This window comes from Mauremys mutica, chromosome 3 (assembly GCF_020497125.1).
Source record: "Mauremys mutica isolate MM-2020 ecotype Southern chromosome 3, ASM2049712v1, whole genome shotgun sequence".
Lineage (NCBI taxonomy): Eukaryota > Metazoa > Chordata > Testudines > Geoemydidae > Mauremys > Mauremys mutica.
The window spans coordinates 97528761-97542183 of record NC_059074.1 but is presented as its reverse complement, the minus strand read 5'-3'; positions in this window follow the sequence as shown (position 1 = coordinate 97542183).

Below are 13423 nucleotides of genomic sequence, written 5' to 3'. Positions count from 1 at the left end.
GAAGTCTCCCCATCTATTATATTGTCCAGGTTACCCTGGATTGCAATACACTGTTGCTCTTGCTCTGGGTCTTTCAAGCCCTCAGCCTTTTTGCCTTTCTCCCCTTCTTTGTCCTTCCTTCCATCCTTCCCTTTTCTGTCTCCCCTTTAACCATCCCCCTTTTAGCTGTCCCCAGATTGTACCCAGCTGAATCCCCTGGGTAACTTGTTAATCACCCAGTCCTACTCAATCATCTCCCAGTTTGGCCCATGTGAGGGTGCTCACAAACCACTTAATAGATTTTAAAAAAATTTTAAAGACTTCCCAGCACAGTACATCCCATCCCATCCATCTGCTGTAGATCTCTCAACATTCAAGCACCTGCCCGTAAAAATCCTGGAAAAACAGACAAGCTTTGCAGAAGATCACCAAATCTGAACTCTTGATGACCAAAGGGGAGGCCATATAATGTTTTGTGGGGCAAAAGCTGTGCCTAACTGAGAACCACATTTGTCACTGGCTGAACTGGAAAGCAAAATCTAATTTACATAGAGAGGATCAGATTACAACAGCCCTCATCTGCAGGGGTGGCCCACAGAGTACAGAATGCGAGTTCTAAAGTTCTGGGTTGATTTGCACAACATCCAGTTCCATCTTACTTCTTTCCTAACCAAAAATACACTGGTCAGTCATGCGATAGTGTAGTTACCATGAATGAGCAATTAGTTAACGGTGACATTTCCCATTGAAATTTAAATTTTTTGATGTGGACATGTAGTTTCTGTACACTCTTGCTGACGGGGTGACCTTGCACATAACTGATGGGTAATAAAGACTCCTCAGAAATTGTTCTCTACCAGGCCAAGGAAGAGTCCCTGTCAGGATGGCAATATCAGATGGGTGTTCTTCACCCATCAGAAATTTCTTCCTGTACTAAAGATACAAATGTAACGGATTCCTTAAGGCTGCATATTCTGAATGAGGACTATAAAATGATGTGTAATGTCATGTCAGAACTGGCTAGTGGAAGCAAATTCTGAGGGATGAATTTTCCATCACTGCACCAGCTCTCCCCCTCCCCTTCCTTTTCTTACCCAGTGGCAGCAACTGCCAACTTCACTTAGCAGCAGCACCAACTCCTTCCTCCAAGGCAGAAGCTGCTACATGGTCCCTTCCTTATCCCTGGACAAGACACAAGAAGAGAAGTGGGGGAGTATGCAGCAGCTGCCCCGCAGGGAGCAGAACAAGCACCTCAGGTAAATGAAGTGTACAAGTCCTGTGGCTGAGGGACAGGATTCTCCTCTGCCCAGGGCATGTAAAGGAGGACAGGCTTTTTTTACCTTGTGGCTATGGAAGAGCTACCAGGACCAGCAGCACTATCTGTCAGCTCATGCCCACTAGCCATCCATGGAAATCTGGGCTCGCTCTCAGTACTGTCCTATCTGCTCCCACCTCTTGCCTCGGCATTAGTAGCGACACAGACATTGGAAGGCAAGCTGTGAACTCCCTGAGTACTGCTCTGCTCTGTTTCAGATATCAAAATACAGCCCTCCCAGCCTACCTCTGTCAGGAAGTGAAGGCAGGATTGAGTTAAATTGCTAATAGCGATGTAAAGTAAGAGAGAACCAGGGTGTAGCAATAAAGGATAATCAGTGGATTTGTGTGCTATCAGTCAGAGCTAAAATGGGTGCAGTTTCTGAGTTGGCTTAATATTGCACAATGAAAACAGACCAAGAACAATAAAAGTAATTTTAACTGGATGGTAGTGCCAAAAGTTGTTATTTGGTCTAACATTTAAAACGTGATTGACCTCAATAGCCTCATCTCTAAATGCTTACAGAACGAAGTTTGGCTGTTGCTTTGAAGGCGTCAGTAGATTTCCCATAAAGCAGTACCAAGGTCACTCACTATCTCCCAGTTTTGGTCTGAAACCCTTAACCTGAGCTTGTGTGAGCAGCCACCAGCATTTGTTACATTTGAGAGAAAGCGCTCACAGAACAGTGCTCCTGAGCTAATGATGTTTGCCCACAATATTATATTAACAAACATGAAAATAAAAGCAACTGCAGGACTTCACTTAGCTGCTGTTACAAATGGCTTATTGATTTGCATGCTATAAGTCCTAACACAAAGTGAGGGGCGCAATACTAGGTAAGTACTGTTAGTATGTCGCTAAACTCCACCCAAGTGAGTTGAAATGTTAAATTAAAAGAAAGAGACAGCTTGAGAGACATTTTTGTTACGGAATCATTACAGGACTAGGCCACCTGGACTGACAAATGACTATACAAAGACCTTTTAAAGCCTGATTCTGCTGCTGTTTCAGAAGAAACCCTGAGATCCTGAAGTAAACGTGAAAGCTACTCTCATTCTCTACTGTACTTTTCAGTGGCATACAGAAAGGTCTGCATTGAGTTAAAATGATCCCAGTCTCACAAAGGAACCTGCATGGTGGTTTATTGCTCATGCTTTCCCTTTGTTAAATAGACAGAACTCTAACCTTTGCAGATCCACAATAGTCAAGTATACCTGCGAAGATTTACTGATGTCTTTACTGTCTCAAAATGAATGATCTGTTAATAACTGCTTCTGTATATTGGGGTTGAAATTTTCAAAGCCGGCTAAAGGATTTAGCCAGCAACTTCCATTAATTTCAATAGGATTTTGAGGGGCAAAATCAACTAGTCTGCTTTGAAGATCTCAAACTGTAGGGCCCTATTACTGGGACAAATTTTAACCAATTTAAATGAACAAGATAAAATAAAAAATGTTTGATCTTTTAAAATTTGCTGGATATTGATCAGATGGGTATGACCTGAGGGGGGGGGTGTATTTTGAAATAATCAGTCATCACTGACAAAAATGTTACTTTCATAGCAGGCTGTTTTCACTGAGATTAATTATTTTCCAAGTACTGAGTTCTGGTACCCAGACTGTGCATGGATTGGCTTGTGCAGTGCGAAGCACATGAGATGTTACCTAATAATAATAATACATACTGACTTTGTCTTGGCCAACCAAGAATGGATGTTTTACTGCCTGGCTGGGACAGGAAACTCTGTTTCAAAGGGATTTTGTAAGCCTCTCTAACTTCTATCTTCCATCTGGGTCAGAAAATAGTTTATCATTTGTGAAATCAGGACTAAATTTGAAACTCCATATGCTAAGAGATTTTTCACATCCCACCAAGTAAGCATAAAAAATGAAAACTATATAAAAATACTCTCCTGGATATAACAATACTGAGAACCAAAAAAGAATAATAATTTTTGCATGCTTTGGAATACCTTACAACTTTTCAGTGGCATGCACAAAACAGCATCTGGCAAAGCACAGCACCTCCAGATTGTGATAATACATGCACATTTTTATGCCAGGTGCAAAACAATGTGAGCTGTTTCCAGTTCATGATGGTTAGCTTGATTCTTTCTTCTGTGACTCTCATCATATAAAAAGCGGTAACTAGAACAAGATTCAATTTGATTTTTGAACTTCTTGCCATGTTCCTAGCATTTTAAAGAAGGCTTCAACCAAAGGAAGAAATTGTCCATTCGTATTACAGTGGGCAAACTTTAAAAGTTCCTCCCGGTTCTACAGAGATTACGGATTCCAGCAGTATTCCCCATTTTAAGTATAGGGAACATGTAACCTTTACTGTGTCTTGAGAGCATGAAAGTAAGTTACTTTGTTATAAGTGTAAGATTAAGAACTGCAGAAAAATTCTGAAAGAAAAGTTCTTTGTGTTAGAGATTGCAACTGTGCATATCAAGAACTGGGTTAAATCCTGGCCCTACTGACTTCAAGGACAACAGTCCCGTTCAGTAATATCGGGATTTCACCCAGTATCTTTGAATTGGTTGCTAATCTACATATAAATACAATTATAAATTGATAAATCCATTGGCCCAGATGAGATATACTTCGTGTAGGCCCCAGGGTTAGGAAGATAGCTCATAGGCACCTTTCTACTCCCCCTAGCCTGTGGTCAACCAGTTGTCAAAATGGTCCCTACTGCAAATTAGGAGCTCAAAGGCTGCTTCTATATGTTCTGAAAATGTAATTCATTCTATAAATATGTATGAGTCTGTGGTCAATGTGGAGCATGTAGAAAACAAGAGATTTAGGGAGCTGTTGTGCCATTGGTATCAAAATCTTGCTTAGGAACATCACAATAACTCTGTTGCACTGTGTCACATCACTAAAGCCTAGACTGGTGCAGTTCAAACTATTAAACAATGGGTTGCTATTTAGTTTCACCTTTGAAAATACTGAAGCTTCCATTTTAGCTTGTATTTTTTTTAAAAAAGGCAGTATTTGAACGGTAGTTCTCACAGGTCACTTCACTGACAAGCAGAAATACATGGAGGATAGAAGTAGTAGGTACAGTATAAGTTCACTGAAGGTTTCTCCTTCAGGGAAAAAGCTTTATTCATTTAGTGAGGTGATCCTCTGTAATTGTAACTGTGAAAAATAACATTGTGGTTTTTGTCTGTAGCAGAGGTTTTTTATTTCTTTTCAACTTCCTCAAAAACTTTGCTGGCTTTGTTTCTACCCTAGTGTGCTGGAGAGTGCCTTCCTTTCACATACCCCTTGAAGCACCAGCTAAGCTTGATAAAGGCCTTTTTTGGTATGACATTCCTTTTTTTAAAAAATCACATTCACAGCCTACTACAATATGTGCATTCAAATACAAGTAAACTGTTGGTATGTAAATGACAGATAGCATGTGTAGATATGGTAAAGGACAGATGCTTGGGTCAAGTTTCAGGGAAGGTGACCATTTCTGGAGTGGAAAGAGGTGTAGGATTTGGTTGTGCTTTTAGAGCAAGGATTTAAGAGCTTTGAGTCAGAGAGAAAGAATTAAATTTGGAAATAGCTAGTCACCTGGGATGAGTAGCAGCATGGGGAAAGGATCTACCATCCAGTGTGAGATGACCAGGGAAAGTCCTGGTGTTCTGGAGATCTTAGAAGACAAGCTGGAGATCAGGAAAAGATCTGGTCAAAGATGTGGGGAGGGGGAACTGTGGTGTATCTGGAAGATGTAAATATAAAAGCTATTGTGCTGGATTCCCCAAGGAATGAGAAGCCAGTAATGGTTTACAAGAATGGGTGTGATGTGCTTATGTCTAGCTAAGGCTGAAAGGATGGTTTAGAGCAGGGGTGGGCAAACTTTTTGGCTGAAGGGCCACACTGGGGAATAGAAATTGTATGGTGGGCCATGAATGCTCACAAAATTGGGGTTGGGATGCAGGAGGGGGTGTGGGCTCTAAGATGGGGCTGGGGATGAGGAGTTTGTGGTGTAGGACGGTGCTCTGGGATGGGATCAAGGGAGTTGGAGGGCAGGAGAGGGATCAGGGCTGAGGCATGGGTACGGGAAGGGGTGCAGGTTCTGACTGAAGGTGCAGGCTCTGGGGTGGGGCTGGGGATGAGAGATTTGGGGTGCAGGAGGATGCTCCGGGCTGGGATCAAGGGAGTTGGAGAGCAGGAGGGGGATAAGGGCTGGAGCAGGGGGTTGGGGCGTGGGGAGAGGCTCCGAGCGGTGCTTACCTCAAGCAGCTCCCAGAAGCAGTGGCATATCCCTTCTCCGGCTCCTACGTGGGGGTGCGGCCAGGTGGCTCAGGTCGCTGCCCCATCCACAGGCACCGCCCCTGCAGCTCCCATTGGAGCGCATAGTAGCTGGAGAAGGGCCATGCTGTGGCTTCCAGGAGCCACGTAGTGTGGCCCCAGACCCAGCACCCCATCTGGAGTGGGGCCAAGCCGCATGGTGCAGCCCCCGACACAGCGGCCCGGCTGGAGCAATGGAGCGGGGCCGAATCATGTGGTGCAGCTTGCAGGCCGTCTTAAAGCAGCTCACGGGCTGTAGTTTGCCCACCCCTAGTTTAGAGAGTTGATGGTTAGGGAAAGGAAGAAGAGGAGAACTTACATGAGTAACGGTAGCAACAAAGGAACAGTCTTAATGGTGGCTTGTGACGTCAGTGAGGGGTGGGAGGGATAGGCTGATTTACAGTTGAGTTTGAGATAAATTCATGACAGGGATGAATGCCACCTAATTCTGTTACATGTGAAGCAAAATTAATTGATGTCCAGGAGGTGCTCTGATAAAACAGTGGTGGGGACCATATATATAGATTTGTGATTCTTTATCAAGGAGTGAGGAGGAGGAGAGTCAAGCTGAGGCTTGAAGATAACACCTAGGATATTCATTTTCTGTGCTAGCAGTTGAGCATCTTAAAAGCAAAAAGTGAAAACTTACAGGTGAGTTTCTGACACCAGATCAGAATCCAACTTCCTAATCTTGATTTGGCTCTTTATGCTAGATTCTATCCTATTCTTATCCCAGATCCATATGTTGCCTCCTAGGCTAGACTTTAGTAGACTAAGAAGGAAAAATAAGATTGGGAATGATTATTAAGGTAGGGTTTTTTTGAATGGGAAGAAAGAATTTTTTCCATTTTGAATGTTTTGAAATTAAGTCAGTTCACTGTTTAAAAAAACAAATGTGCCCACCTACAACTTGGAGTATTTTTGGAGAATCTGACATGGATTTATGTTTTTCCCCAAGTTGGTATATGTGCTTCACAGTCCAATGTCAGCCAAACAAACTGAATAGGTTGGTAGAACTGGGAAGAGAGAATAAAAACTGACAATTATGTTGAAGATATATACCAGAGATTGGCAACCTTTGGCATGTGGCCTGTCTGGGAAATCCACTGGCAGGCCAGGACGGTTTGTTTATCTGCAGCATCCACAGGTTCGGCCTATCGCAGCTCCCACTGGCTGCGGTTCACTGTTCCAGGCCAATGGGGGCTTCGGGAAGCGGCGCAGGCCGAGGGATGTGCTGGCCGCCGCTTCCCGCAACCCCTAATTGGCCTGGAACTGCGAACCACAGCCAGTGGGAGCTGCGATCGGCCGAACCTGTAGATGCTGCAGGTAAACAAAATGTCCCGGCCTGCCCCCGGATTTCCCTGATGGGCCGCGTGCCAAAGGTTGCCGATCCCTGATGTATACTCTCAACTATATCTTTTCCAGATTTTCAGTCAGGCAACACATTTGTTTGATCATGGAAAGGCTCATGTCTGGGCACTGTGCCTTGGTCTAGTTCTCTTGTTGATTAACCTGAGTTTCTAAATCAACTATGATTATTAGAGTTGGTAGAGGCCACAGGTGTTTAAGAAGGACAAATCCATTTAAAGACCATGTTCAGGCTTGAATGCTATTCAGAATCAGCCTTTTATAGGGCTGATCTGTGCAACGGCTGCCGTTGTTAGAGTTGCTTTCGTATGTGGGAGCAAGATGAAAGCTGCACCCTTGTGGGTGTCATTTCTGAAACAAGAGTCTACCTTGATTGCACCAGTAAATGCTACCCTGTTCTGGCAGTCATTTCCTGCATAGTAGTTGGGTCAAAGTTGAGCAGGCAGGTGCAGGGCCACTGTGTAGTGTGACTTCCATAGTGTATGTTATGTAACTTCTTTTGGCAAAAAGGATTTCATATGGCTGGCTCAAATTTAGGCTGGATTTTGGCAGGAGATGGGGTTAAAACTCCCTGTTCGCCAATCTTAGAGTGGTGCCCAAACTTTTCCTCGCATGCCCCCACTTACCCGTGTTGGAGTGTGTCTGCCCCCATGCACTCCCCCTGCCCCCATGTCCGGAAGTGGAGCTATGGCTGGGGTAGGGTTGCCAACTTTCTAATCACACAAAACTGAACACCCTAGCTCCGTCCTTTCCCCGAGGTCCCGCCCCCCTCTCACTACATTCCAACTCCCTCGGTGGCTTGCGCTCTCCCACCCAAACTCACTTTCACTGGGTGGGGCAGGGGGTTGGGGTGTAAGAGGGGGTGAGGATTCTAATTGGGGGTGCAGGCTCTGGGGTTCAGGGTGTGGGAGGGGGCTCTGGGCTGGGGTATGGAGTTGGGGTGCGGTAGGGGGTGAGGGATCCAGCTGGGGGTGTGGCTGAGGATGAGGGGTTTGGGGTGCAAGAAGGGGCACCAGGCTGAGGGGGTGGGTCCAAGGGATTCAGAGTGCAGGAGGGGCAGAGGGTTGGGGTGTGGAGGGGGTATGGGCTCTGGGCTGGGTGTGTGGGCTCTGGGATGAGGGATTTGCGGTGCAGGAGGGGGCTCAGGACTGGGGTAGGGGGTTGGGGCTTGGCAGGGCCAGCGCTTCCATTAGGCGACCCTAGACGGTTGCCTAGGGCACCCAGGATTCAGGGGGCGGCATTTTGTGCGCTCCCCACAGGGCGCACGGGAGCTTCCAGTTCCGCTCCTGTCACGCCGCCGAAGAAGGACCTTCTGCCAACGTGCCGCGGAAAACAGCTGCAGGCAATTGAGCAGCTCAATGACTGCCACTGTCGCCTGCGGCATTTCGGTGGAGGGTCCTTCGGCGGCGCGATGGGAGTGGAACCGGAAGCTCCCGCGTGCCCCATGGGGAGCGCACAAAATGCTGCCCCCCGAATTCTGCCTAGGGCGCCAGAAACCCTGGTGCCGCTCCTGGGGCTTGGTGTTGCGGCGTAGGCTTACCTCAGGCAGCTCCTGATCAGCGGCACAGCAGGGCTAAGGTAGGCTCCCGGCAGCAGCCAAAAGCAGGTCTAGCTCCTAGGTGGGGAAAGGAGGCTCTGCCTGCTGCTGCTTGTCCACAGGCACCACCACCTCCAGCTCCCAATGGCTGCAGTTCCCGGCCAATTGGAGTGCAGAGCTGGTGCTCGGGGAGGGGGCAGGGTGCAGTGTGGTGCCAGGACAGGCAGGGACTAGCCTGCCTTATCCCTGAAGCACCGCCGACCGGACTTCTAATGGCCCAGTCAGTGATGCTGACCGGAGCTGACTGGGTCCCTTTTCGACCTGGCATTCTGGTTGAAAACCAGACACCTGGTCACCCTAGGCTGGGGCCGGGAGCAGAGAGGGGGGCCAGGAGCGGGGCCGTGACTAGAGGCTGGGAGCAGAGCTGGAGGCAGAGCAAGACTGGGTGGTGCTCGCTCCCGAGGACTGACCCAGGCCACACCACATTCCCCCTCCCCGTCATTCCTCTGCACCCCCACAGTTTGGGGACCACTGCATTATGCAATATCACATGGTATGTGTCAAGAGTAGCTTCCCTTATGTCTGTAACTTAAAGTTAGGATTGTGGCATCTGTGATGGGGTGTCCACCCCACAATTGCCCTGGAGGGATTAATATAGGCAAGACAGGCCAATTAGTCATAGGCGGCAACTGGAGGGGAGCTAGGATGCAATGAGGCTTTATTGGGCATGAAGCTCACCTGGGTGGAAATAGGTGGGACTTCTATAAAGCCAAGCTGCTGGCAACAGAAGGCCTGCAGTGAGGAAGCCCACAGCCTCACCCCCTGATACAAAAGGGGAGAGTAGGAGCCTGTAATAGGAGTGTAAGAAACAGTCCAGGGAAGGAGCCGTAAGGGCTGGGAGAGTAAGACCTGAGCCGCTGGGTCCCACCCACAAAGCTCCTGATTGGGGGAGATGTGCAGCCCTATTGATTGGCTGGGAAGCACTGCTTAAGCCAGAAAGAGGCACAGGAAGTTGAGCAACTAGGTGAATCTCTGGCTGGCTGCTACTATGGATCCTGCCTACTTGCCTCACTCCTGAGCCCTGCCTCCCAGGTGGTTCTTGCCCTCCTTATCCCAGACCCTCATCTGTTTGTGATTCCTGCTGTTCTGCCTCGCTCCACATCCCTGCTCCTATGCACTACCCCGGCTCTCACCCCCAACCCCAGTTCCTGACTCTGTTAGGCCTGACCACCCACATCCACATCTTTCCACTTCCATCTAAAGGGGCAGAGAGTGTACCTTGATATAAGCGACCATATGCTGGACTCAAAATATTACCCTCCGGCAGTGAGACATCTGGATTAATTTGTTGACATAATTCTCCTGTATACAATCATGTTTATAAATATTCCTTAAAGAGATGCGAAGAGTGCAGCAGACTATCATTTTTCAGACTATTCATATAGGGCCAGATCACACAGGGTGCTCAGTAGCCATGCTGAAGGTAGTTGAACAGCACACACAAGGTACTCAGCACCTTGAAGAATTGGTTGAGGGCAGGGAGAAGTGTCCAAATGCTACACTGTATATATAAGGACATGTGCTAGGAACACATGGGGAGTTGCCTAAGGGTCACAAATGTTCTCAGATGTCAAAGAAATGTAGATGCAACAAACTGAAAATGTGCTGAAGTGCTGGCAGAAGGACTTAAACTCTGAAGTTAGAGCCCCAGGATGTTTCCTTACAAATTGTTTAAAACCTCAGATTATTTAAATGTAGTTGTGAAAAAGGATGAGCTGAAAGGGCTTGGGCTGGGTTCTAGTGGACGTCCCATATTTGTTTGCTGTTCCCGACCAGAAATGGACACAATGCTTGTATGCTCGTATTGCTAATCACGATACCTGAGTGAATGTGATAGTTAGCCTCCGAAAAGCTGGTGAGGCAGGACAGGCAACAAACAGTGAAGCATCATCCCTGTATTTTAAACAGGAAATTACCAAAACATGTACTGGGGAAGCTGAAGCATATAACACAAATGGTTTGCATAAGAAAAGATTGTTTTAGCCTGCCAAAGGACATAGTATTTGCATTGTCTCACTGAATGAATGCTAAATCTGTCCCTCAGGTACAGGTTCATCAGCCAATAAAACTGGAGAAAGTATGTGCCTTCTAGTGGTCTCCTCCTCCAAGCTCCCCAGTTCGAATCTTCAGAGGCCAAAGATTCCTTCTGCCCCAGTAGGAAACATGCTGCATGCTAGTAGGCCATGTCCTCCTCATTGTCCATCTGGCTGTTGAGCTCTACTGCAGAGCTAGCTGTGGATCAGTAGTTTTGGGAAAGGTACTGTTTAAATGTAGAATCACCATAGGAAAAGTCATTCTTTGCCAATTGTAACCCACCGCGGGACAGCTAAGGCACCACCATATTTCTCTACATTTAGAATAGGAAATAATTGGTATATACAATATGTGATATCCACTGGCCAGTGTTAACTGTGACTCCTGCTATTGTTAGCAAAAATTCTGCGCACAGTGAAGGAGAGAACAAGGTCTTCTATAGGGAGGGGATAATTCTCTGCTTGATTTGGAGACTCCATAGTAGTCCAAGGGCAAGCATCTGTATAACAAGACCAAATGTTTGACTAGGGGCCTGATTCAGAATCCCTTATGCAACTAAAACTTCCTCTTTCATTCAGTGGAAGTGTGATCAAAGCCTGATCCCAAACCAGATAACTAACAGTGTGATAAACAAAGGGTGGGAGGTAGCTCCCTTTGATGGACACCCAGCCAGCCAGTTAGCTGTAAAATCCCTCTTGGTAGCTGTTCTTTATTTGCTTTACCTGTAAAGGGTTAAAAAGGCCCCCGGGTAAAGAAAAAAAAGTGGGCACCTAACCAAAAGAGTCAATGGGAAGGCTAGAACTTTTTAAAATGGGGAAAGAAACTTTCTCTTTGTCTGTTGTTCTCTGGGCTGCAGGAACACAGAGCAGCAATGCTATAAGCAGGAGTGTGGTGAAAGGTTTGAACCAGGTATTAAAAAGTATCTTCCATACCTAGAACAAATAATTTGGATAGGAAATGTTTAGTTTGATGCTATCAGGTTTATTCCTTATTTTGGCTTGTGGATCTTCTCTGTGCTAACCTCTGATGCTTTTGTTGGCTTGTAACCTTTAAGCTGAACCCCCAACAAAGCTAGTTTGGGTGCTTAATTTTTGGAGTTGCTCTTTGAAAATCTAGCAAAAGCCTAAGTTTCAGATGTATTTTCTTTTTGTTTTAATAAAATTTACTTTTTTAAAGAACATAATTGGATTTTTGGTGTCCTAAGGGGTTTGTGCATGTTGTTTGATTAGCTGATAGCCACAGCTAATCTCCTTTGTTTTCCTTCTGAGCTCTTCCCTGGAGCGAGGTGTGAGGGAAAGGGCTTGAGGGTACCCCACAGGGAGGAATTCCCAAGTGTTCCTTCCTGGGTTCAAGGGGTTTTTTTGCTTTGCGTGGTGCAGCATTTACCAAGCCAAGGTCAGAGAAAAGCTGTAACCTTGGGAGTTCAATACAAACCTGGAGTGGCCAGTATTAATTTTTTAAATCCTTGCAGGCCCCTATTTCCTGCACTCAGAGTTACAGAGTGGGGATTCAGTTTTGACAAACAGAAAGTAGGCAAAAATAAACATTGCTCATGATATACACAAAAGACCCAAAGTAAAACCTATACGTCAGTCACTGTGATAGAGCTTAGGACGTCCCACTAAGAACCCCTCAACCTCCAATATCATGTGGAATAAGGGATTTAGAATCACCCTTCTACCTCTATTCCTCCCCATGGCTAGACATTTTGGTGGTTACCAGTCATTATCTCGCACCATCTGTCCCTATAAAATGAGCTTTATTGCCGAATCTCAATTTTCAGCAACTTTTTTAGACTTTTTCAAAGACCTTCATCCATGTTCAACTCTCCCCCACGCTACTGCAAATACATGGCAATGAATTTCACCCGTTATTTAAACCTTTCTACTGCACCTTTCTATGAAAGAGTGGGAAACATTTGCTCTGCAGCAGCCTTGCAGAAGATAGGAAATTACTACCATCAATTTAACCAGCATGTTGAAAGTGTCAACAGCATTTTGTATGGATCTTGATTCTTTAGATGAATACCCATTTTAAGTGTTGAAGTGAAATGGTACGAAGCTGCTTTTAGATTGAACTTTATACATACACTGGAAAAAATTGCAATTAAAAGCATTCTCCAGCTTTCAAAAACCACTGCCTAACTCAGCTAACAAGATTTTGTGTGTGATGTACTGTACGTTTGGAGGAGTAATTTTTAATTATTTATTTTTAGGATGCCTGCTGATGCTAAAGAGTTGCTTGTTTTTATAGGAATAGTTAAATGACAGATTATATTTCAGTTTAAATAAGAATGGACAAATGTAACCGAGTTCTACTGCTTTACAGAATTTATTTGCAATTCCAATTGTTTTCAGCTAACACATTGGACATCTACGATAAATCAGTGGAGTAGATGACAAAAATAAAATCAAGGCAAATGTTACAAAAATAGATGCATTTGTTGAAATTTGCTTTTCTGTTTAGTCTAAATATTCCTCACAAGGGTGCTTGCTTAAGAATGGGTTGTTGTTGTTTTCTCACTGTAACTTAGACATTAGCAAAGATGAGGAAAGTGACATGCAGTTTTCATTCTAGTTTCTTTAAAGCTCTTTGCTGTCAAGGAAAGTCAAGCTGTTTTTGCTTCCCTTCTGTAGAAAATTGTCAGTTGATAGGCAAAACTTCAAGAATAATTAGAGAAAGTACATGTGTAAATCCCATTGGGAAAATCAATCTTTCACGAATATATTTAAATGAATTCAGTGTCCTTTCCTTTTAACAGGAACTAAGTGCAAACATTATTTTGGATTTCTTTGATGGCACCCAAGATCCTATGTTGCCTCTTTAAAAATAAATTGCAGA